General features: G+C 35.9%; 1 pseudogene; it reads left to right on the top strand.

Moving 5' to 3' along the window:
- The first annotated feature begins 4,997 nt into the window (after positions 1-4,997).
- On the top strand, positions 4,998-5,925 carry LOC133062848 (olfactory receptor 2L5-like; annotated as a pseudogene).
- Positions 5,926-26,822: the final 20,897 nt, after the last annotated feature.

Raw genomic sequence — 26,822 nt, forward strand, 5'->3', positions numbered from 1 at the left:
TACCCGTGTCACAGAAATTAGGGAGTAGTCGAATATAGCAAGCATCAGAAAGACAGAGATCATCTTTAAGGTGAGCGCCGGGGCAGCTTTTCGAAATCCCTGAAGTCCTGATCTGCCTTGCTTGTCAGGTCTTCTCAAGACCTTGTCATGGGTGGGATCTCGTGTGCTGGCTCCTGGTACTACCTCATGGAAACATTTTTGAAAATGCCTGTATAATATATAATAGATGGGAATGATCATAATTTCATCAGTAATTTCAAATATCTTTTACTTTCCAATAATTAAATAAATATTATAAATTGTATACCACGAGATATTTTAGCATGTCATATCATGTTGAATCCAAACACTATTTATAAAACATATGTTTCCCTTTTTTTTTTTTTTGCCAAGTTGTCATAAGTCACATATTACTGGAATATTATTTTCTCTACATATGTTTAGGAACCTGCCATAGGTTTTATACAATATATATGGTGTTGCAAATATAGAATAATTTCAGTTACAATTAAACACATTTTTATTTATTTTTGTAAATATATGTACTTTAATATTTACCATTTTATTCATTTTTAAGTGTATAGATCATTGACATTAAGTACATGGACAGTACTGTGCAAACATTACCCAGAGGACCCCAGAATATTTTTATCTTACCCAACTGAAACTCTGTATCCAATAAACACTAATATTCCATTTTTCCTACTTCCCAGTCTCTAGTAACCACCATTCCACTTTCATTTCTGTTAATTTTACAACCCTGAGTAATCCAAGTATGTTGAATCATGTGTGTGACTTGTTATAAATGGCTTATTTTACTTAGCGTAATATCTGCAAGATTCATTCATTCTTATATGTAAGATAGTCTTCTTTCTTTTAAGGACTGAATAATATTCATATACAGTCATACATACATATATGCAAAATATTTGTATGTTTGTGTGTGGACATTTTTGTTGGTGGACATCTGTGTTACTTCCACCAGTTAGCTATTGAGAACAAACCTTCTAGGAACATGGGTGTACAAATACTTGTTCTAGACTCTGCTTTCATTTATTTTGGGTATATACTCAGAAATACAATTATTGAATCACATGCTGTTTCTATGTTTATTGTTTAAAAAAATTACAATAGCACTTTCTACAGTGGTTACACCATTTTGCATTCCCACCAGCATTGCACATGTCTAATTTTTCACATCCTTGGCAACACTTATTTTCAATTTATTTGATATAAGTATCACTTAAGGGTGAGAAGTGGTATCTCACTGTTCTTTTGGTCTGAATTTTCCTAATAATTTGTGATACAGAGGATCTTTTTTATTCTTTTGGCCACTTTTTAATCTTTTTTTCTTTTTGGAAAAATGTTTATTCAAGTGCTTTCCCCATTTTCATATTAGTTTCTCTGATGTCACTTAGTTGTGTAGTTTTTCATATGTTCCTTATATCAATTCATTGTCTGATACATGTTTTGAAAATATTTTTCTGTGAGTTGGTTATTCACTCAACTTGTTAAGTTCTTCAATGAACAGAGTTTTTTAAAATTTTGATAACATCTAACTTATCTATTTTTGTATCTGTTGTTGTTACATGTGATTTTAGTGTTGTAGCCAAGAAAGCACAACTAAATTCAATGGCATGAAGCTTTCCCACAGAGTTTCATCTAGAAGTTTATCCTTTTAGCTCTGTATTTAGCCACTTTGACCCAGTTAATTCTTATATATGATGTAAGACATTGGCCCAATTTTATTAATTGCATGTGAGTATCCACTTTTCCCAAGAGCATTTGATAGAATGACATTCCCATAGAATGGCTGAGAGACCCTTGTCAAATTCATTTGATCACATATTTGAAGATTAAAGACTTTTTCTGGTATCTCATTTTATTTTGTTGGTTTAAATCTGTCTTTATGCCAGTATTTTATTGTTTTTATTACCACAGCTTAAAGTAAGTTTTAAGTCAGAAAGATTGTTCTTCAAATATTTTATAAGATTTCTTTCCACTTTTCTAAGTAACTTGAGATTTCAGAAGAATTTTAGGATATATTTTTATATTTCTACCAAAAATTGTTGGAATTATAATAGACATTTCATTGCACTTTTGGTTTGCTTATAATAGTATTGCTGTCTTAACAATAGTCAGTTTTCTAACCCATATACACAAAATGTTTTTCCATTTACTTGTCTTTTCAACTTCTTTCAGCAATGTTTGGCAAATTTTAGTAAACACATGTTTTGCCTCCTTTGTTGGGTTCATTACTAGGCATTTTGTTCTTTATCATGAAGTTGTAACTGTTTCCTTAAATACTCCTTAGTATTATACATTAGCAGTGTATAGAAATATAGCTTATTTTATATCTTGCAATTTTGCTGCATTTATTAGTTATAACAGATTTTTGGTGGACTCTTTATAATTTTACACATATAAGATTATGTCACCTATGAACTAAGATTATTATACTTCCAGTACTATGCAAATTGAAAGTGTCAAAGTGTACATGTTCGCCTTTCTGCCTCTTAAAGCAAAAGAGGCTCTTCTCTTTTTCACCATTGAATGTCATGTCAATTGTGAGTTCAATTTTTAATCATGCCATAAGCTTTGTATTTTATTCAAGTAAAACAAGAACATGATCTCAATAGCCTATAGAACAAAACAGCAGTTTCATAACTCACCCCTCCTTATCCTCAAGACAAATATTTTATTTTAATCCATTCCTTTATTGATCCATGTATTTTTTACCAATATACTAATTTTCTAGTGCCTAATTATAAATGTCAAATACCATCTCTTGACTCGTTGCTGTGGAGGCTGAATGGAGGCTTACCCACTCCTTGTACAGCCACCTCCAATGCTTTTTTCTTTCCCAATGCTTTCAACATTGTTACATTACATTTTGTGACTGGGGTGGCAAAGTTGACAGTAATTGGCCATCATCTATTATATACTGCTAAAATATGAAATATAAATTACTGTGAAACCTAAGGATATTTTATCTAGTATTTCTATACAGATAGTTCTTCTCACTATTGGTATTTTCTCTGTCAAGACTCTTTTAGAATCGTGAATTCATAGGCAAAAATGAGAATTTTCCCAAAATATATTTTAAAGACATTTAGAATTCTCAAGGAAACACTTTAAATAAAACATTTTTCTCACTTATTTTTTAGTGATCTGTTTACATAGCTTGAATATGTTGGCTGAAATATATAAATTCTGAAAAAATAGTTTTTTTTAAATAATTAACTCCATTACTATTTTGTTATGTGCATTTCTAGGAATAACAGTAATATGCATTGCTTTCTTTCTACTAATTCTCTTAACCTCATATCCTTTCCAAAGGACAATCTTTTTGTGTTCTTTTGTTGTTTTATTTTCTCTTATTTATATATATATATATATATATATATATATATATTCATCTTGTTTATGAAACTTTTGCTAAATCTTTTATCAATTATTATTTTTAATTTGACAGAGGCTTTATTACCTGACTTTTTTATATATATCTAATGATATTTCTTTATAGTACGGAATGATAATGTGTCATACATATTTGAAGACACAGGTCTAATTTTAAAATGTAATCATTACTACATTTTCCAATTATTTTATCTCATAATGTATTGTTTATATGTGTGAATATGTATAATATGTTTGAGTTTGTATATGTGCAGTTGTAGGCATCTTCCTCTTTTAGGTACAGACTTGCTTAAAAGTCTGGTAACACTTGGCTCTAAAATCATATTTGAAAGTATAACAGTACATAATCTGTAGAGCTTTTCCACTTGCAATGTCTCTGGAGAATTCTTCTGACCTCCATGCAAAGATTACTTTTTCCTTTTTCCATTTAACTGACCAATTGTTCCTCTGTTCAAATTTCTTCTTTCAGAGGATCCTAAAATATTCATCTCTAATTGTACTTTATGCTCACTTGCTCTCTTTTAATTTATAACATATCTATTTGCTATCATCAGAATGACTGGGATTTAGGAGAGAGATATTTTAAATATATGTGCTTAAATTTACACACTAATGTACAGTTAGAAAGAATTTAAAATACAGGAAAATAAAAGGTAAAAAGTAAATGAATAAGATTGCCATCATTGTTTCTCTAACACACAAGAATTAGAGAACTGGAAAGATATAAAACACATGCTGTTTGGCAGAACTTGAGCAGATTCTTGAAAGCTACAAAGTGTGTGATAGATATTCAGACATAGGTTTTATGTTAACCACCGCATTTAGAAATTCCTCTCTTTGGAGGAGGCAGAAGAGACTGACTATGCTTACATGTTACATGACATATGGATTCATTCTTGATTTCATAACAGATGAAACAATTAATAGCTTCACACATGGCACTAGTGGTAAAGAATACACCTGCCAATAGAGGAAATGTTAGAAACATGGATTCGATCCCTGAATTGGGAAGATTCCCTGGAAGAGGGCATGACTACCCACTCCAGTGTTCTTGCCAGAAGAATCCCATGGACAGAAGAGCATGGCAGTCTATGGTCTATGGGGTCACAGAGAATTGGACATGACTGAAGTGACTTAGCACTACGCAGGAACCAACAAATGTTATTCAACTTAAATATGAAAAAAAATTCTTAATTGCCTTAAATAGTTTTTCATAATAGAATTTTATAGTGTATGCATTTATACTGATTTCCTATGCATATATTTTGAATATGACATCAACTATTGATATTAATTTAGCTTTGTAGATCAGTAAAACATACTTATCCTAATGATATAGTAATAATATTTTTTAAAGTAATTTTAAAGATTTCTTGGAAACACTTTGGTGAAAAATGTTTACATTTTCAAATTTTAATCATTGGCTCAAAAACAAGATTTCTTTTTTGTAAAATTTATAAAATCAGTCCACCTTTTAAGATCTGTAACATTTTAAATAATGTAACAAAATAGCTTATCATTTTATATTTAACTCACTTGCTTTTGTGTCTGCCTTTTAGGAAAAATAATATGTATGACCCTTGGAAACTTATAATCAAACATCAACTGATTTCATCTTATTGGGGTTATTCCCCCTTCAAGATTTGGCCTGTTTCTTTTTGTTCTCATTGTTCTCATTTTCTTAATGGCTCTGTTTGGCAACCTCTTTATGATCCTTCTCATCTTTCAGGACACTCATCTCCACACACCCCTACTTAGTCAGCTCCCCTTTATTGACCTAAATTACATCTCCACCATTGTCCCTAAAATGGCCTGCAATTTTCCCCTTGGAAATAAGTATCTCCTTCATTGGATGTGGAATGCAGAGCTGCTTCTTCATGACTTTAGCAGGTACAGAAGCATTGTTGTTGACATCTATGGCTTATGATAGTTATGTGGCAATTTGCTTTCCTCTTCACTATCCCATCAGAATCAGCAGAAGAATGTGTGTGTTGATGATAATAGGATTACGGATAATGGGTCTATCAACTGCTGTGCCCACACCATATATGCCTCCCAGTTCTCTTATTGCAGATCCAGGGCCATCAATCATTTCTTCTGTGATGTCCCAGCCATGTTGACTCTGGCCTGCATTGACACCTGGATCTATGAGTACACAGTATTTGTGAGCACAAGCTTCTTTCTTTTATTGCCTTTCACTGGTATTGCATTTTCCTATAATCATGTTCTCCTTGCTGTTTATCACATGCAGTCACCTTAAGGGAGGAATAAAGCTTATTCAACTTAGCACCCATCTTACTGTGGTAACATTTTACTATTATGTCCTTTGCCTACACTTATCTATACCCAAGATCCTTCGACCTCCAACAGAGGACAAGGTTCTGGCTGTCTTATACACCATCCTCAACCCAATGCTCAAACCCTGTTATCTATAGCCTGAGAAACAAGGAGGTGACGGGAACCCTGAGAAGATTAATTAAGATAATCTGCTCTGTGAAAATGTAGTGTCTTTTGACATGAGTGCCCAGGTCTTGTGTGTGTTGTATACACATACAAATGAACAGTAATTTAAAATATTATTTTATTGTTATTCTAATCATTAAATTGAAGGACAAAAATTAATCTAGAGGAGAAGAAGCTTACTCATATCTAGACAATATTATGTTGTAAATATATATATGAAAGTATCTCATTATAAATACACATATATATGTGTACATATAATTTCAAGCCTTATCCTTTTTACTTCATTGTATATTTTTCCTAATCAATTTCAAACATTTATTTTTCTATGTAAAATAATTTCAACTTAAATTTATTTTAATTTTAATCAAATATATATATTTAATCTGGTATCTCCAAGATTCCCTTCAAATTTCTTGTAATTTGTGAACTTTGTATGAGAAACTAGAAGTAAATTTTTTTCAAATATCTGTTTATTTTATCCCTATATCTTCAATTATACAGTAAACTGATGTTTCCTAAAACTTTATATGAAAGGCATGTTCTTTCCATTAGTGATCTTTCAGGTTAATTTTAAATCTTAATATAACCTTTAAATATTATTTCTAATTCTATACCTACAAATATTTTATTTGCAGTGCTTCAACAGTTTTTAAAATTATAGATTTGGGAGTCTTTGTTGAATGCTAAATATTCCCTGATATACTTCATTGCAATGATTATGTGTGCACACATATTCTGTAATAATTAACTGATAATTTTATTGCTCAAGTTCCCTATTTCCTGTCCTGGGACTCAAGTGAGATAGTTACTAATTTTGTTGATGACACAGAATTGAGATCTGGATTGGAACATTAGTTTGTTCTCACCCTCACCAGTGTTTGCTCCTTCCCCCCGGCAAAACTGCATTCTTTCTAGGTAGTGAGAGTTTCCATTGCTGTTGCATCTGCAGCTGCCATTGTCAGCACAATGAATTCTGGCACCTATCCCAACCCTGCCACTCCTTTGGGATCTTGTGGTACCCTGTACAGAGATGTATATGTAATATGGGGAGATGAGGTCAGTGACTTCATATGCATGCTTCCTGAGTCCACATGTACACTTTCTGCTGGTGAATCAAAACTACACAACAATTCTGCCACCTTTTCTCACAGGCATCCCCAGAAATAAAATTATAAAGAATTTCAAGATAATGTTACTGATCCAGGCTCATCTGCATGACTCTCTGAAAATGAAATGCTGAGACAAAGAGGCTTAGAGAAGAGAAAGAATTCATCCACAGGTAGCCAAGAGGGAGAAGTAGAGAACAAGTTTCAGATTTATCTCCCCAAAGCCAAGGGGCTAGATTTATTTAAGGAATAACATAGAAGGGTGGTTTTAGACATGGTGAAAGAGGACTGGAGTTATGAAAAAATGCATGTTATTGATGTTCTGAGCAGGTATATCTCAGTTGCATGCTTCTTCATGGATATTTAGTGAAAAAAAATGCTTAGCAAATTCTATATGTGGAGTTTTTAGATCCTCTGATGTCTCAAGCCCTTCATAGAATACACAGGCAGACCCAATTTTGATTTCAGTTGTCCTACAAGTCTTGAGTGGCTTGAAACGTACTGAAGCATTATATATAAGGGTGGTTATGAAATCTGGTGATATATTACATTGACTGTGTGAAGCATGGAGTGCATGTAATTAAAGAAAAGAATGAACAACCTAAGCAAGTTTATTAAAGGCAGGTTACAAGAAGATCATTTAACTAGCTGTACCCCTATCTGCAGTTTTGTAAGACACATTCAAGTGCTTCTGTTCAGACACCAGCTATTGTTAGCCTTATGGGGTACATTTTCAGTGGCATTGGTGTAGTAATAAAATAAGCAAAGATCCTTTTGAGTGTTAGAGCCTATGCAAGCACACATACAGTTCAGTTCAGTTCAGTGGCTCAGTCATGTCCGACTCTCTACAACCCCATGAACTGCAGCACATTAGGGCTCCCTGTCCATCACCAACTCCTGGAGTTTACCCAAAGTCATGTCCATTGAGTCAGTGATGCCATCCAACCATCTTATCCTCTGTTGTCCCCTTCTCTTCCTGCCCTCAAACTTTCCCAGCAAATGAGCAAGCTCTTCGCATCAGGTGGCCAAAGTATTGGAATTTCAGCTTCAACACCAGTCCTTCCAATGAACACTCAGGACTGATCTCCTTTAGGATAGACTGGTTGGATCTCCTTGCTGTCCAAGGGACTCTCAAGAGTTTTCTCCAACACCACAGTTCAAAAGCATCAATTCTTCGGCACTCAACTTTCTTTATAGTCCAATTCACACATCCATACATGACTACTGGAAAAACCATAGCTTTGACTAGATGGACCTTTGTTGACAAAGTAATGTGTCTGCTTTTATTTTATTTTATTTTTCCTTTATTTTTATTAGTTGGAGGCTAATTATTTTCTTTTATTTTTCCTTTATTTTTATTAGTTGGAGGCTAATTATTTTACAATATTGTAGTGATTTTTGCCATACATTGACATGAATCAGCCATGGATTTACATGTGTTCCCCATCCTGCACCCTCCTCCCACTTCCCTCCCTATCCCATTTCTCTGGGTTGCTTTTTAATATGCTGTCTAGGTTCGTCATAACATTCCTTCCAAGGAGTAAGCGTCTCTTCATTTCATGGTTGCAATCATCATCTGCAGTGATTTTGGAGCCGAAAAAAATAAAGTCAGCCACTGTTTCCTCTGTTTCTCCATCTATTTGCCATGAAGTGATGGTACCCGATGCCATGATCTTAGTTTTCTGAATGTTAAGCTTTAAGCCAGCTTTCTCATTCTCCTCTTTCACTTTCATCAAAGGGCTCTTAAGTTCTTCTTTGCTCTCTGCCATAAGTGTGGTGTCATCTGCATATCTGAGGTTATTGATATTTCTCCCAGAAATCTTGATTCCAGCTTATGCTTCATCCAGACCAGCATTTCTCATGATGTACTCTGCATATAAGTTAAATAAGCAGGGTGACAATATACAGCCTTGATGTACTCCTTTCCCATTTTGGAATCAGTCTATTATTCCATGTCTGGTTCTAACTGTTGCTTGTTGACCTGAACACAGATTTCTCAGGAGGCAGGTCAGGTGGTCTGGTATTCCCATCTCTTGAAGAATTTTCCAGTTTGTTTTGATCTATACGACACAGTCAAAGACTTTGGCATAATTAGTAAAGCAGAAAAAGATGTTTTTCTGGAACTCTCTTACTTTTATGATGATCCAACAGATGTTGGTAATTTGATCTCTGGTTCCTCTGCCTTTTCTAAATCCAACTTGAACATCAGGAAGTTCTTGGTTCCCGTACTGGTGAAGCCTGACTTGGAGAATTTTGAGCATTACTTTGCTAGCATGTGAGATGAGTGCAATTGTGCAGTAGTTTGAACATTCTTTGGCATAGCCCTTCTTTGGGACTGGAATTAAAACTGACATTTTCAAGTCCTGTGGCCACTACTGAGTTTTCCAAATTTGCTGGCATATTGAGTGCAGCACTTTAACAGCATTATCTTTTAGGAATTGAAGTAGCTCAACTGAAATTCCATCACCTCCACTAGCTTTATTTATAGTGATGCTTCCTGAAGCCCACTTAACTTCTCATTCAAGGATGTCTGTCTCTGGGTGAGTGATCACTCCACCGTGGATATCTAGGTCATGAAGATCTTTTTTGTATAGCTCTTCTTTGTATTCTTGCTACCTCTTCCCAGTATCTTCTGCTTTTGTTAGGTCCATACCATTTCTGTCCTTTATTGTGCCCATCTTTGCCTGAAATGTTCTCTTGATATCCCTAATTTTCTTGAAGAGATCTCTAATCTTTCCCATTTTATTATTTTCCCATATTTCTTTGCATTGATCTACTATGTGACTTATTGGCAGGATACATTTGACAAAGGGATATTCCACATCCCTAGGGGAATGAGTATGATGGTGAGAGGTTTTATCATACTACTTAAAATAGTGTACACTTTAAAACTGTTGACTAAAAACCATAGTCACAACCTGAAAGTAGAGACTTATTTTATTTGGTGAGAATGTTCGGACTTTGAGCCCAGGAGACAGCATCTCAGTAGCAGGGGGAAGTCAGTCTATATACAAGTTTGCAACAAAAGGAGGAGGCAGTGTGAACATCAAAGGTCAGGTATCAAATTAAGGAATTTAGTATTCTGTGTATATGAAGATGCGAGCCTCTGGGCTCTGGGCTCACTTCCTTCCTCAATTCCTTCCTTTCATATGCATCTCAGCTATTTGGGGCCAATCCTGTTTCCCTGTTTTTCTTGCTTTTTGCATTTCCCCAGCTCCTCAGCAATCACCTGAGGGGTGATGGCATCCTCTGGATTGCAGTTTTGGTTGCCCTCATTCGCATTTGGAAGCCAGAAATTACTGATGGCTGTGACATTTCTTGTTGATTAATATGACAGGAGCTATTTTCATCTCACAAAGCTTAAGAATATTTATTTCTAGAATTTTTCATTTAATATTTCAGACCAGTTTACTATGTTAGCCACTCAGTCATGTCTGACTCTTTGTGACCCCATGAACTATATATAGCCTGCAGGCTCCTCTGGCCATGGAATTCTCCAGTCAAGGATACTGGGGTGTGGGTAGCCATTCATTTCTCCAGGTGACCTTTCTGACCCAGGGATTGAACCAGGGTCTCCTGCATTGCAGGCAGATCCTTTACCATCTGAGCCACCAGGGAAACCCTATAGTTTATCGTGGGTATCGGGAAATATGGAAAACAAAACCATGGATAAAGGCAGGGGATAAATGGATAAATTTATGGATAATTTATGGATAAATTACTATATATATGGATACTATATACTATATATATATATATATATATACACACATACACTATATATACCCTTACTATATATAATGGATAATTTATGGATAAATTACTATATAAGAAATACTATGCAAAATAGTTATATCATATGAGTTATATCAAACCCACACTGTTAGATGTGTTAAAAGAAAATTAGTGTTTAGATGTATAATACGGCTTTTGACTGAATCATTTTGACTGAATCATTTCACCATGATTATTCTCTCTCAGTTGATGTATAGACTAATATAAACACTAGATGTATATGCATAATATGTTTTTACATCCTTGAAATATACGGTCAACTGAAAAAAATACTCACAAGTTGAGAGTTAAGTATATTTAATGAGAATCATGAGGACCCCAAGTCCAGGAAACAGCATCTCAGGTAGCCCAGAGAGACTCCTCCTAGGAGGTGGGGGAAAGATTCAGGCTATATAGAAGTTTGCAACAAGGGGCAGGTAATCTGAATATGAAAAGAACACTGGATCTCACACACTAAGGGATTTAGCAATCTTCTGTGTATAGGAAGGTGCAAGAGTCTAGGTTTACTGAAATAATTTCTTTCATATGCATCTCAGTTATCTGGGGTCACACCTTGCCTTTTGAATGGCTATTGTTCACATCCTTAATTTCTCCTCTACCTTAAGGAGTGGAGAATATGGTGGATAGCTGCCTCTTGCACTTTCTTGCATCCCCCCAGCTCTAAGTTATTCAGTTCTTACAGTGGACAAAGTGATTGATGGCAGCTGAGTGTCTGGTGTTGTTTAACCTGGGCTCATAAGTTTGCATTTGAAAGCCTGGAATTCCTGACGACTGTGATATGGCTTGTTTACTGGTATAGCAGGACATATTTCATTTCACAACACAATGATTTCTCAGAAAGTACACACCTAAAGAGCCACTGATTATAATTTTTTTTTAATGATAAATTGAATTTTATCAAGTTGAAAAACTTTGTTCATCAAGATACCCTTGTCAGAAAACAAACAGGTCAGCCGCAGAGGTACTTTGAATAAGGTACTTTGGTTCACAATATTATACTTAAAATATTTTACCATTCAGTGATATAAATATGTTCCTGGTGAATTTAAAGTTTTTACTTCATTGCAAAATATTTCAAAGATGAAGCAGAGAGGTTAAGAAAATAAAGTAAAAATGTATTTAAGCAAGGACATTCTGTCAGAGGGAGAGCAGACCGGTGAGGAGTTGCTGCCCTGGGTTTCTTTGAGAAGCTGGTTAGGAAGAGGGTGAAACATTCACTGGGGAAGTAAGAGTTTGGGGTTGTATTCCCTAATTTTTCATGCTAGCTCTAATTTCCCGAGGGGAGGAGGGATTGTTGTCCTTATTTATCTTAGATCGGAAGGGCCATGGCATCAGTGTATGATAGTTACTTCTTGGGTGTGTTAGGTAGTTAGAATAGGGTCCTTTCCAATGTGTCAGCTCTTCCCATCAGATGGCCCGAGTATTGAAGCTTCAGGTTTGGCATCAGTTCCTCCAATGAATATTTAGGGTTGATTTCCTTTAGAAATGACTAATTTGATATCCGTACTGTCCAAGGGATTCTCAAGAGTCTTTTCCAGCACTATAGTTCAAAGGCATCAATTCTTCAGGGTTCAGCTTTTTTTATGGTCCAGCTCTCACATCCATACACGACTACTGAAAAAACTATAGCTTTGAATATACCAACCTTTGTCGGCTAAGTGATGTCTCTGCTTTTTCTTTTTTTTCCCTGCTTTTTCATACAATGTCTAGTATTCTTATAGTTTTTCTTCCAAGGAGCAAGTGTCTTTTAATTTTATGGCTGTAGTCACCATCTGCAGTGATTCTGGAGCCCCCCCAAAATAAAGTCTGTCATTGTTTCCACTCTTTCAACATCTATTTGCCACGAAGTGTCAGGACTGGATGCCATGATCTTAGTTTTTTGTATATTGAGTTTTAATGGCTCTTTAGTTCCATTTTGCTTTCTGCAATTAAGGTGGTGTCATTTGCATATCAGAGGTTATAAATATTTCTCTCACCAATCTTGATTCCAGCTTGAGCTTCATCCAGCCTGGCATTTCTCATGATGTACTCTGCATATAAGTTAAATAGCCAGGGTGACAATATACAGCCTTGATGTGCCACTTTCCCAATTTTGAATAGTTCATTGTTCCATGTTCAGTTTTAACTGTTTCTTTTTGACCTGCATTCAGGTTTCTTAGAAGACATGTAAGGTGGTCAGGTATTCCCATCTCATTAAGAATTTCCCAGAGTTTGTTGTGATCCACACAGTCAGAGGCTTTAGCATAGTCAATGAAGCAGAAGTAGATATTTTTCTGGAATTATCTTGCTTTTTATATGATCCAACAGACGTTTGTAATTTGATCTCTGGTTCCTCTGCCTTTTCTCAATTCAGCTTGTACATCTGGAAATTCTTGGTTCATATACTGTAGAAGCCCAGCTTGAAGGATTTTGAGTATTACCTTGCTAGCATGTGACATGAGTGCAATAGTGTGGTAGTTTGAACATTCTTCACATCAGGTTCCAGACATGAGTTTGAGCAAGGTCTGGGAGCTGGTGATGGACAGGGAAGCATGGTGTGCTGCAGTCCATGGAGTTGCAAAGAATCTGACACGACTGAAAGACTGAATTGAACTGAACTTGAATATTCTTTGGCCTTGCCCTTTATTGGGACTGGAATTAAAACTGAAGCTTTTCCAGTCCTGTGGCCACTGCTGAGTCTTTCAAATTTGCTGGTATTTTGAGTGCAGCACTTTCACAACTTCATCTTTTTGGATTTGAAATAGTTCAGCTGACATTCCATTACCTCCATTAGCTTTGTTCATAGTGATGCTTCCTAAAGCCCACTTCACTTCACACTCCTTGATGTCTGACTTTAGGTGAGTGATCACACCATCATGGTTATATGAATCATTAAGACCTTTTTTATATAGTTCTTCTGTGTATTCTTGCTACCTCTTCTTAATATCTTCCACTTCTGTTAGGTCCATATCTTTTCTGTTCTTTATTCTGTCCATCTTTGCATGAAATGTTCCCTTGGTATCTTAGTTTTCTTGAAGAGATCTCTAGTCTTTCCCATTCTATTGTTTTCCTCTATTTCTTTGCATTGTTCACTTAAAAATGCTTTCTTATCTCTCCTTGCTATTGTTTGGAACTCTGCATTCAAATGGCTATATTTTTCATTTTCTCCTTTGACTTTTGCTTCTCTTCTTTTCTCAACTATTTGTAAGGCTTCCTCAGAAAATCATTTTGCTTTTTTGTATTTCTTGGGGATTGTTTTGATCACTGCACACTGTATGATGTTATAAACCTCCGTCCATGGTTCTTCAGGCACTCTGTCTATCAGATGTAATCCTTTGACTTTATTTGTCAGTTTCACTGTATAATCATAGGGGATTTGATTTAGGTCATACCTGAATGGCCTAGTTTTTTTCCCTGCCTTCTTCAATTTAAGTCTGATTTTGACAATAAGGAGTTGATGATCTGAGCCACAGACAGTTCCCAGTCCTATTTTGGCTGACTGTATAGAGCTTCTCTATCTTTGGCTGCAAAGAATGTAATCAGTCTGATTTTGGTTTTGACCATCTGACAATGTCCATGCATAGAGTCATCTCCTGAGTAGTTGGAAGAATGTTTGCTACGTTTGTTATGACCAGAGCAAAACTCTGTTAACCTTTGCCCTGCTTCATCTTGTACTCCAAGGCCAAACTTGCCTGTCACTCCAGGTATCTCTTGACTTCCTACTTTTGCATTCCAGTCCCCTATGATGAAAAGGGTGTGTGTGTGTATATATATATATATATATATATATACACATATATATTATATAGTAGTTAGTTTTAGAAGATCTTGTAGGTCTTCATAGAACTGAACAACTTCAACTTCTTTATCACTAATGTTTGGGGCATAGACTTTGATTACTGTGACACTGAATGACTGTCTTGGAAATGGATTGAGATCATTCTGTCATTTTTGAGACTGCACCCAAGTACTGCATTTCAGATTCTTCTGTTGACTATGAGGGCTACTCCATTACTTCTAATGGTTTCTCAGCCACTGTAGTAGATATAATGGCCAGCTGAATTAAATTCACCCATTCCTGTTCATTTTAGCTCACTGATTTCTAAAGTGTTGATGTTCACTCTTGCAATCTCCTGGCTGACTACTTCCAGTTTATTTTGATTCATGGCCTTAACAGTCCAAATTCCTATCAATATTGTTCTTTACAGCATCAGACTTTATTTTCACCACCAGACACATCCACACCACAATTGGGCTGTTTCCCCTTTTGCTCAGCCTCTTCATTCCTTCTAAAGCTATTTCTCCACTCTCCTACAGTAGCATACTGGACACCTACTGACTTGGGGGCTCATCTTTCAGTGTCACATCTTTTTGCCTTTTCATACTGTTCATGGGGTTCTCAAGGCAAGAATGCTGAAGTGGTTTGTTATTCCCTTCTCCAGTGGATCCATAATGAGCAACAGGTTATTTTCTGACAGAGGAGATTTCTAGCTTTCTCCACCATTCTTTGTCTGCTAGCTGGAAACAGATGACTCAAAATGTGTGGTTTCCTGTCAATCTTGAGGTTCTTTTGTCTGCCTATGGACCCCCACTGTTTACAATACAAGTGATTTCCTACCATTTGGCCCTGCCTCCATTTCTCTGCTCATTCCTAGACACCTGCCTGCTGTAACAAATGGAAGCAAAAAAGCAAAAAAAAAAAAAAAAGACTAAAGGACTGAAGATATTTCTTGAAAGATGATTTATGAATGGCCAGTCAGCACATAGAAGATGGTCAATTTCATCATTCTTTGGGGTAAATTCAATTAAGAAATGATATAGAGGAACACACAAAAATTTTAAATATTAGCAATATCAAGTACTAGCATTTTTAGAACACAGTGCTGCTGTGTGTGTTCTCAAGTCATGTCTGACTCTTTGCAACCACATGGACTGCAGGCCTTCAGGCTCCTCAGTCCATGAAATTTTCCTGGCCAGAATACTGGAGTCAGTTGCCATTTCTTACTCCGTGGTATCTTCCCTGCCCAGGGATTGAACCTGAGTCTCTTGTATCACCAGCCTTGGCAAATGGATTCTTTACCACTGCACTGCCTGGGAAACCTGATATGTCTCATACCAATTTAATTTTTAGACCAGCCAAAAGTACCCTAGAAGGCAGAGAAAAATGCTGATGTTGTTTAGTCACTATTGTTATACCCGATGTCCGAATCCCCGAGTGGGAAGAGAGAAGGCCTCCAAGACAATGCAACTCGCAGAAAGGGAAGTTTATTACTGACTCGAGCCAGGACTCTCTGCCACAACCAACGCAGTGGTGTGGGTCAGAGAGCCCTGAGCCTAAGCTGTTACACAAATTTATAGGGTGAGCACACGCCGTTGGTAGTTGGTTTAAGTGGATTGGTTACAAGTTTGCAAAGCAATTTCATTGGTCAAAACTTTCACGCGCGTGGAACTTTCCTGGGGGTTTCCAACCTGTTCCTAATTTCCTAATTGGCAAACAGCGGTCAGTATTAACTGAAAGCTAATTGGTCCTAATTGGCAAACAGCGGTCACTGTTAAGTGAATCTTACCAAGCAGAAAAGCCTACTCTTAATCTAAGCTGCGTTACTTCTGCTTGCCTCACACTATGTAATTTTCAACTCTTTTGCAACTTCATGGAATGTAGAACACCAGGCCCCTCTGTCCATGGAATTTCCTAGGATCTTCTCAATTGGCAGGCAAATTTCTTACCACTGAGTCACCAAGAAAACCCAGAGAAAAATATATTCCTCTCCAATAGTAGCTAAACTTATCAGATTAGATTTCACCAAGGGAGTGTTGACAGAGATAAAGTTGAAAATGGTCCTGAGATGTTGCAAACAATTATGTGGAGATAATCCATTAAGAAGATTGCAAAGGAGAATTCAATGATTTAAGAAGTGAGATAATGGGAGATGAGTGACCCAAAGGACAAAGAAAGATTTCAAGAAGAGCATCATCAAAAGTTTGAAATCTTGATTAAGTGGCTGGTAAGGAAAGACTCAAACTGATTATTTACCTAACAATGTATACGTTATCAGTTACTATATCATGGGGAGATTTGGTAAAATTAATTTACAGGTGAATTTGATTTTCCCTTACTTATACAGTGTCTGGATTGTACATAAAACATTTTTTTTAGATGGGGGAAGATTAACATAGGCAATTTTGTCTGCCACTTTCTAATTTGCACTATTTCTGCTTTACTGACTATGCCAAAGCCTTTGACTGTGTGGATCACAATACACTGTGGAAAATTCTTCAAGAGATGGGAATACCAGACCACCTGACCTGCCTCTTGAGAAGCCTGTATGCAGGTCAGGAAGCAACAGTTAGAATTGGACATGGAACAACAGACTGATTCCAAATAAGGAGTACATCAGGGCTGTATATTGTCACCTTGCTTATTTAACTTCTATGCAGAGTACATCATAAGAAATGCTGGGCTGGAAGAAGCACAAGCTGGAATCAAGATTGCTGGGAGAAGTATCAATAACCTCAGATATGCAGATGACACCACCCTTATGGCTGAGAGTGAAGAGGAACGGAAAAGCCTCTTGATGAAAATGAAAGAGGAGAGTGAAAAAGTTGGCTTAAAGCTTAACGTTCAGAAAACTAAGATCACAGCATCTAGTCCCATCACCTCATGGGAAATAGATGGGGAGGCAATGGAAACAGTGTCAGACTTTATTTTTTTGGGCTCCAAAATCACTACAGATGGTGACTGCAGCCATGAAATTAAAAGACACTTACTCCTTGGAAGGAAAGTTATGACTAACCTAGAGAGCATATTAAAAATCAGAGACATTACTTTGCCAAGAAATGTCTGTCTGGTCAAGGCTATGGTTTTTCCAGTGGTCATGTATGGATGTGAGAGTTGGACTGTAAAGAAAGCTGAGCACCGAAAAACTGATGCTTTTGAACTGTGGTTTTGGAGAAGATTCTTGAGAGTCTCTTGGACTGCAAGGAGATCCAACCAGTCCATCCTATAGAAGATCAGTCCTGGGTGTTCTTTGGAAGGACTTATTCTGAAGCTGAAACTCCAATACTTTGGCCACCTCATGCGAAGAGTTGACTCATTGGAAAAGACCCTGATGCTGGGAGGGATTGAGGGCAGGAGCAGAAGGAGATGACAGAGGATGAGATGGCTGAATGGCATCACCCACTCGATTGGCATGAGTTTGAGTAAACTCCAGGAGCTGGTGATGGACAGGGAGGCCTGGTATGCTGCAATTCATGGAGTCACAAAGAGTCGGACACAACTGAGCGACTGAAAACTAAACTTTAAAAAAAGAATGTTAAAATAATGGTAGAAGTTGTAGTGGACTTTTTTTTTTTTTTTTTTCCAACCATGCAACAATTGTAAGTTGAAAGCTAAATGCAAGAGATAGCAGAGTAGAGAGGGAAACAGTGTTGGTGAAATTGATGTTGTTGTGTATCTACAACTGTTCCACAAGGGTGTTCACCTTGGACTTCTCTTAACTAAGAGATTAAATCATTCAAGATTAGGTGACTTTCATTTCAAGCCATTTATTTTCAAAAGCTAAATTAAAGCTGAGTAAACTTGCACAAAGACACATACATCCACACACACACACACCTTTGACATCAAGGTGCACCCATCACCATAAGCTTAACAATGAGCTGTATTTAGTACATGCAGTTTGTTACTGGTTTTGGAGACTCCTTTCATTTTTACAGCAAAAGTAATTTTTACATATATTTAATAGTCCATGTATGCAGTTCAAGTATAATGGGTTTACACCTGTTATTTTATTATCAGATTTGACATAACATAGCCAGTGCATCTCATATATTTGTCAATTAATATTTGTCTATAGTATCTCCCCTCTGAATATATAGGTTTATTTGGACATCACCAGATGGTCAACACCGAAATCAGATTGATTATATTCTTTGCAGCCAAAGATGGAGAAGCTCTATACAGTCAGCAAAAAACAAGACTGGGTGCTGACTGTGGCTCAGATCATGAACTTCTTATTGCCAAATTCAGACTTAAACTGAAGAAAGTAGGGAAACCCACTAGACCATTCAGGTATCACCTAAATCAAATCCCTTATGAATATACAGTGGAAGTGAGAAATAGATTTAAGGGACTAGATATGATAGACAGAGAGCCTGAAGAACTATGGGTGGAGGTTCATGACATTATACAGGAGACAGGGATCAAGACCATCCCCATGGGAAAGAAATGCAAAAAGGCAAAATGGTTGTCTGAGGAGGCCTTACAAATAGCTGGGAAAAGAAGAAAAGCAAAAAGCAAAGGAGAAAAGGAAACATATTCCCATTTGAATGCAGAATTCCAAAGAATAGCCAGGAGAGATAAGAAAGCCTTCCTCAGTGATCAATGCAAAGAAATAGAGGAAAACAACAGATTGGGGAAGACTAGAGATCTCTTGAAGAAAATTAGAGATATCAAGGGAAAATTTCAGGCAAAGATGGGTTTGATAAAGGACCGAAATGGTATGGACCTAACAGAAGCAGAAGTTACTAAGAAGAGGTGGCAAGAATACACAGGAGAACTGTACAAAAAAGATCTTCACAACCCAGATAATCACAATGGTGTGATCACTCACCAGAGGCAGACATCATAGAATGTGAAGTTAAGTGGGCCTTAGAAAGCATCACTACGAACAAAGCTAGTGGATGTGGTGGGATTCTAGTTGAGCTATTTCAGATCCTGAAAGATGATGCTGTGAAAGTGCTGCACTCAATATGCCAGAAAATTTGGAAAACTCAGCAGTGGCCACAGGACTGGAAAAGGTCAGTTTTCATTCCAATCCCTAAGAAAGGCAATCCCAAAGAATGCTCAAACTACCTCACAATTGCACTCATCTTACACGCTAGTAAAGAAATGCTCAAAATTCTCCAAGCCAGGCTTTAGCAATACGTGAACAGAGAACTTCCAGATGTTCAAGCTGGTGTTAGAAAAGGCAGAGGAACCAGAGATCAAGTAGCCAATATCCGCTGGATCATTGAAAAAGCAAGAGAGTTCCAGAAAAACATCTATTTCTGCTTTATTGACTATGCCAAAGCCTTTGACTGTGTGGATCACAATAAACTGTGGAAAATTATTCAAGAGATGGGAATACCAGACCACCTGATCTGCCTCTTGAGAAGCCTGTATGCAGGTCAGGAAGCAACAGTTAGAATTGGACATGGAACAACAGACTGGTTCCAAATAGAAAAAGGAGTACGTCAAGGCTGTATATTGTCACCCTGCTTACTTAGCTTCTATGCAGAGCACATCATGAGAAACGCTGGGCTGGAAGAAACACAAACTGGAATCAAGATAATCAATATCAATAACCTCAGATATGCAGATGACACCACCGTTATGGCAGAGAGTGAAGAGGAACTAAAGAGCCTCTTGATGAAAATGAAAGAGGAGAGTGAAAAAGTTGGCTTAAAGCATAACATTCAGAAAACTAAGATCATGGCATCTGGTCCCATCACCTCATGGGAAATAGATGGGGAGACAGTGGAAACAGTGTCAGACTTTTTTGGGGAGGCTCCAAAATCACTACAGATGGTGACTGCAGCCATGAAATTAAAAGACGCTTACTCCTTGGAAGGAAAGTTATGACCAACCTAGATAGCATATTAAAAAGCAGAGACATTACTTTGCCAAGAAATGTCCATCTGGTCAAGGCTATGGTTTTTCCAGTGGTCATGTATGGATGTGAGAGTTGGACTGTGCAGAAAGCTGAGCACCGAAAAATTGATGCTTTTAAACTGTGGTGTTGGAGAAAACTCTTGAGAGTCCCTTGGGCTGCAGGGAGATCCAACCAGTCCATCCTAAAGGAGATCAGTCATGGGTGTTCATTGGAAGGACTGATGCTGAAGCTGAAACTCCAATACTTTGGCCACTTCATGTGAAGAGTTGACTCATTGGAAAAGACCCTGATGCTGGGAGGGATTGAGGGCAGAAGGAGAAGGGGACGACAGAGGATGAGATGGCTGGATGGCATCACCGACTTGATGGGCATGAGTTTCAGTAAACTCTAAGAGCTGGTGATGGACAGGGAGGCCTGGCATGCTGCGATTTATGGGGTTGCAAAGAGTTGGACACAACTGAGCGACTGAACTGAACTGAACTGATTTGAAAAGATTTCAAAATCTAAGAGTTGATTGTCGAAATTTCTGACAATTTTAGAAACTCTGTTGTTTGTATTTATTAACTGTAGATATTTATCAATGTTGTTAAGCATTCTAGTATTCTGGGAGATTTGGAGGAAAGTGATGAAATATAAATATGTTTATAAAATGGCTAAGTAAAGGTAAATTATTCTTACTTTATTCAGGTTCAAATTTACACATAAACTTGCTTTTTGAAAAATTGACAAATTCTGTTCTAAGAAGTCTATTTATTTGACAGTTTGGCTCTTAGTTTTGGTGTAAGCATAGCATCAAGGCAATAAATATAAGCAAAGTATTAATATATCAATAAATGCATCTGTTACTATTTAAAATTTGATAACCATGTGCTCTAGAGGGAAAATCATGTGAACCAGTTAATGGCTACATCTAAGTGTACCAGTGCAAAAAATTTAATATTTTGATAGCACAGATTTAGTGGCTCACAGATGCCAGGCATGAATGTGCAATTTTATTTTCTGTTTTCTGATTTTTCAATATGTTTCTGTAGTCACAGACCTCATTCATTTATTTCACACAAAAATCCAGAGAGGTAACAATTGATAAGTTATATAATGCCTTTTCCAACATGCCTGAGACTCAGCTGATGATATTTTTCTACCTGAAAGGAAGAACAAACATATATACTTTTTTTTTCATACTGGGTACATTTCTATTTCACAAACAGAGAGATTTTACTAATTAGATGTGGAATATGGATATAGAACCTATGAATTGTAGTCTTTATACCCATGTGCTTGAAAACATTAAAATATATTGGAATGGATGTAAAATATCAAATATCTGATGTTGGATAATATTTTACACTGTACACACACACACAAAGAAATAACTGAAGAAGGATTGTTGAACTCCTTATTATTAATTTTCTTACTTACAAGAAAAGTGATAAATATTCTACTTTCCTTAATATTTTAGTTTGTACCTTAAAATAAGAGTATTAATAGTTTCAACAGACGTATACAGGACATTCCACCCAAAAGCAAAAAAATGCACATTCTTCTCCAGTGTGCATGAAAATATCGAGGATAAATTATCTGTTAGTCAACAAAACAAGATTTAATAAATTAAAGATTTAAATTGTATCAAACCTCTTTTTGGACTACAATCATATAAAACTAGAAATCAATTAAACAAAGACAATTGGAGGTTTTACAAATATGTGAATATGAAACCATAGAAAGGTCTTCTCTGGTGGCTAAGACAGGAAAGACTCTGTCTGCATTGCGGGAGACCTGGGTTCGATCCCAGGTTGAGAAGATCCCCTGGAGAAAGGCATGGCAACCCACTCCAGTATTCTTGCCTGGAGAATCCCTATGGACAGAGGAGCCTGGTGAGCTACAGTCCATGAGGTTGCAAAGAGTCGGACACCACTATGCAACTAAGCACACACAAACAATAGAGGACAACACAAAATCAGTTTAAAAGGAATAAGAAATAAATTTAAAAACATTGAAAAAAATAAAATTAGAAATATAGCATATCAAAATTCATGGAACTCAGCAAAAGTAGTTTTAAAAGAGAACTTCACAGAGATAAATGCCTTCCTCAAAAAATAAGACTCAAATAAACAACCTAACTTTACACCTAAAAAAAGCTAAAAGACGAGAAAAAAAAAAAAAAGAAGCTCAAAGTTAGTAGAAGGGAGGAAATCACAAAGATTAGAGCAAAAATAAATGAAATAGAGACTGAAAAGACCATAGAAAAGATCAATAAAGCTAATAATTAGTTCTTTGAAAAGATAAACAGAGTTGGTCAGTCTTTAATTAGACTTAGCAAGAAAAAAGTATAGAAGTCTTAAATAAAATCAGAAATGTAAAGGAAATATTATAAATGATACCCTGGAAACAAAGGGTCATAAAAGACCATTATGAACAATTATATAACAGCAAATTTGACAAGGTAGAAGAAACGAATATATTTCTAGAAATAAATGCTTACCAAAATTGAATCATGAAGAAGTAAAAAAATCTGGACAGGCTGATTAGTAGTAAGAACATTAAATCAGTAAACAACAACCTCTCCACAAATAGAAGTTCTGGCTCTGATAGCTTCACTGATGAATTCTACCAAATATTCAAGAAAGAACAAATCATAATTCTTCTCAAGCTATTTTAAAAATAAATGACAGGTGAAGGGGCAAAAGCTCTTTTATATACATTATAAGAGGCTAAAATTACACTGTTAACCAACACCATATTAAGAATGCTATGAGAAAAAAAAAGGTTATTATCCCTGATTAATAAACATTAAAAAATTCTCAAGATATTAGTAAATACTGTATCAAACAGTATACTGAAAGGATCATGCACTGTGAGGAAATAGGACTGTCAAACATTCAAAAATCATGCTTCATGGAAAAATAATGGATAAAAATCATATAATCATCTCAATAACATCAAAACCAGCATTGGAATACATTAAAAACTTTTTTTTTTATAATAAAAGCTGTCAGTAAAATGTTTATAGCGAAAATGTATTTCAACATAATAAAGGTCATATATGACAAGCCCACAGCTCACTTTATACACCATGGTGAAAAGTTGAAAACCTTTTCTCCAACATCAGGAAAAAGACAAAGTTGCCCACTCTTGTCACTTTTGTTTAACATAGCCAGAGAAATTAGACAAAAAAGAAATAAAATATATCTAAATTGGAAAGAGAGAAGTAAAACTGTCACTGTTTGCAGATAAAATAACTATACATCTACAAAAAGCTGGAGATTTCACCAAAGCATGAGATTGTGAATAAACAAATGGTGTAAAGTTGCAGGATACAATGATAATATATATTTCATTTTAATATGCTAATAACAAACTATCAAAAGAAGAATTTAAGAAAGGAATTCTTTTTGCAATCGCATCAAAAGAATAAAATACCTAAGAATAAATTTAACCAAGGAGTTGTAAGATCTGTATAATGAAAAATACATGATACTAATAAAAATAATTAAAGAAGTACGCAGAAAGATGTTTTGTACTCATGTACTGAAGGAATTAATATTGTTAAAATATCCCTACCATCTAAAACAGTCTATAAATTCAATACATTCAAAATGTCTACGTCTTCTTTACAGAAACAGAAAAATATTAAAATTTGTATGAAATCACAAAGACCCTAAATAACTAAAGGACATTCTCTTTAATAAACAGTGTTGGGAAATGTGACAGCCACATGCATGAGAGTAAAAGTAGACCATTACCATACATCACACAAAAGTTAAGTCAAAATTAAAGACAAGCATGAAACCATCAAACTCCTAGAAGAAAATATATGTGATGAGTTCCTTGACAGAAGTCTTGGTGATGACTTTTTGGATCTGACACCAAAAGCAAAGGTAGCAAAAGCAAAACAAACAAGTGGGACTAGATCAAACTAAGAAACTTCTGCACAGCCAAAAACTCTTCAACACAAAGAGAAGGCAACCTATTGAATGAAAGAACATGTTTGCAAACTGTATATCTGATAAGGAGCTAATATTTAAATCTATAAAAACCCATACAACTCAATTTTTAAAAATCCAGTTAAAAACTTGGCAAGTCTGAATAGATATCTTTCCAAAGAAGGCACACAGATTCCCAAAGGGACATGAGAAAGAAGCTTAACATCATGAATCATTACGGAATTGAAAGTCAAAATTATAATGTAATATCACCTTGACTTGTTAAAATAGCTATTACTAGAAATACAAGAAGCAACACTTTTGGCAAGGATATGAAGGAAAAAAAGAAAGAAATCCTTGTCTAAGAACTGACACTTTCTAACTGTGGTGTTAGAGAAGACTCTTGAGAATCTCTTGGATTGCAAGGAGACCAACCCATTCAATCCTAAAGGAAATCAATCCTGAATATCACTGGATGGACTGATGCTGAAGCTGAAGCTCCAATACTTTGGCCACCTGATGCAAAGAGCCGACTCATTTGAAAAAGACCCTGATTCTGGGAAAGACTGAAGGCAAGAGGAGAAGGGGACGACAGAGGATGAGATGGTTAGATGGCATCACTGACTCAATGGACATGAGTTTAAGCAAGCTCCCAGAGAGAGGGAAGGACAGGGAAGCCTCACATTCTGCAGTCCATGGGGTCAGAAACAGTTAGACAGGACTGAGAGACTGAACAACAACAACAGCCACAGCTAGAGAGCCTGCTCATTACAATGAAATGAGGCCAGTGTCAAATAATAAAGGTTAAAAAACTACAATGGGGAACTACTTATTTCAGTGGCTAAAATTAAAAAGACTTACAATGATGTAGAGCAACTAGCATTCTCAGTTTTTAAGGGAGCTTAGCCAATAGAAGTTGGCATAAAAATCTTAGGAAAATTTAACATTATCAAGTACTGATCAATATTATTATAACTAATGAACTAATAATTCCACTGTTGCCTAAACATAAATGAAAGCTGAGTTTATTAATTGGTAATAGAGAAATGTCTGCAGCAGTTTAATTGACAGTAGTTCAAAACTGGAAACAATTCAAGTATCCACAAGAGATGAATTAATAAGTGTTATAATATTAATATTACATGATAAATAAAACATGATATTTAACAGGAATATAAAACTATAAATAAATGTTCATAGTACTGAGGAAACAAAATATGGCATAGTTAACACTGATATTTTAAAAAAGGATTTCTGGAGTTATTGACTGGAAGATAGCACAAGGAAGACTTCAAGTGTACTAGAAATATTCTAAACCTTAATATTTATTGTGGTTACACTGGCATAAACATATGTAAAATTCATCAAAATTTACTTGTGAATTTGTATTAAATAACATTAATTAAAATCTATATCAACTGTAAATAAATGACTTAATGATGATATATTCAAGTTCACTCCCCAATTAAAATTCTCTTATTATTCATACTTTTGATATATTGTCTCTATATGGTACTACTTTATTTCTAGACATATATGAAAAATATACCAGTGCAACTTTTGGAATTTTTTGTGCAAATTTTATTAAAGAATTAAGAGTAGGAAATCCCCAAAGTAATCAAAACAATAAAGAGATGTACGTTGTATAACTTTGAAAACTATTTCGAAATTTTTTTTAATTATTGATTTCATATTTAACTTCATTTTGTTCAGATCTGTTATTTAGTCACTCTGTCATTTCTGACTCTTTGCAACTCCATGGACTGCAGCATGCCTGAAGTCTTCCTTGTCCTTCACCATCTCCGGGAGCTTGCTCAAACTCATGTCCATTGAGTCAGTGATGCCATCCAACCATCTCATCCTCTGTCATCCCCTTTTCCTCCTGCTTTCAATCTTTCCCAGTGTCGGGGTCTTTTCCACTGAGTCGGCTCATCGCATCAGATGGCCAAAGTATTGGAGCTTCAGCTTCAACATCAGGACTTCCAGTGAATATTCAGGACCGATTCCCTTGAGGATTGGCTGGTTTCATCTCCTTGCAATCCGAGAGACTCTTAAGAGTCTTCTCCAGCACCACAGCATCAATTCAAAAGCATCAATTCTTCGGTGCTCAGTCTTTGTTATGGTCCAACTCTCACATCCATACATGACTACTTTAAAAACCATAGCTTTGACTAGATGGACCTTTGTTGGCAAAATAATATCTCTGCTTTTTATTAAGCTGTCTAGGTTGGTCATAGCTTTTCTTCCAAGGAGCAAGGGTCTTTTAATTTCATGACTGCAGTAACCATCTACAGTGATTTTGGAGTCTAAAAATATAAAGTCTCTCTCTGTTTCCATTGTTTCCTCATCCATTTGCCATGAAGTGATGGGACCAGATGCCATGATCTTAGTTTTGTGAATGTTGAATTTTAAGCCACTTTTTCACTCTCCTCTTTTGCTTTCATTAAGAGGCTCTTTAGTTCTTCTTCGTTTTCTGCCAT

The sequence above is a fragment of the Dama dama genome, chromosome 9 (genome assembly GCF_033118175.1).
Source record: "Dama dama isolate Ldn47 chromosome 9, ASM3311817v1, whole genome shotgun sequence".
Classification (NCBI taxonomy): domain Eukaryota; kingdom Metazoa; phylum Chordata; class Mammalia; order Artiodactyla; family Cervidae; genus Dama; species Dama dama.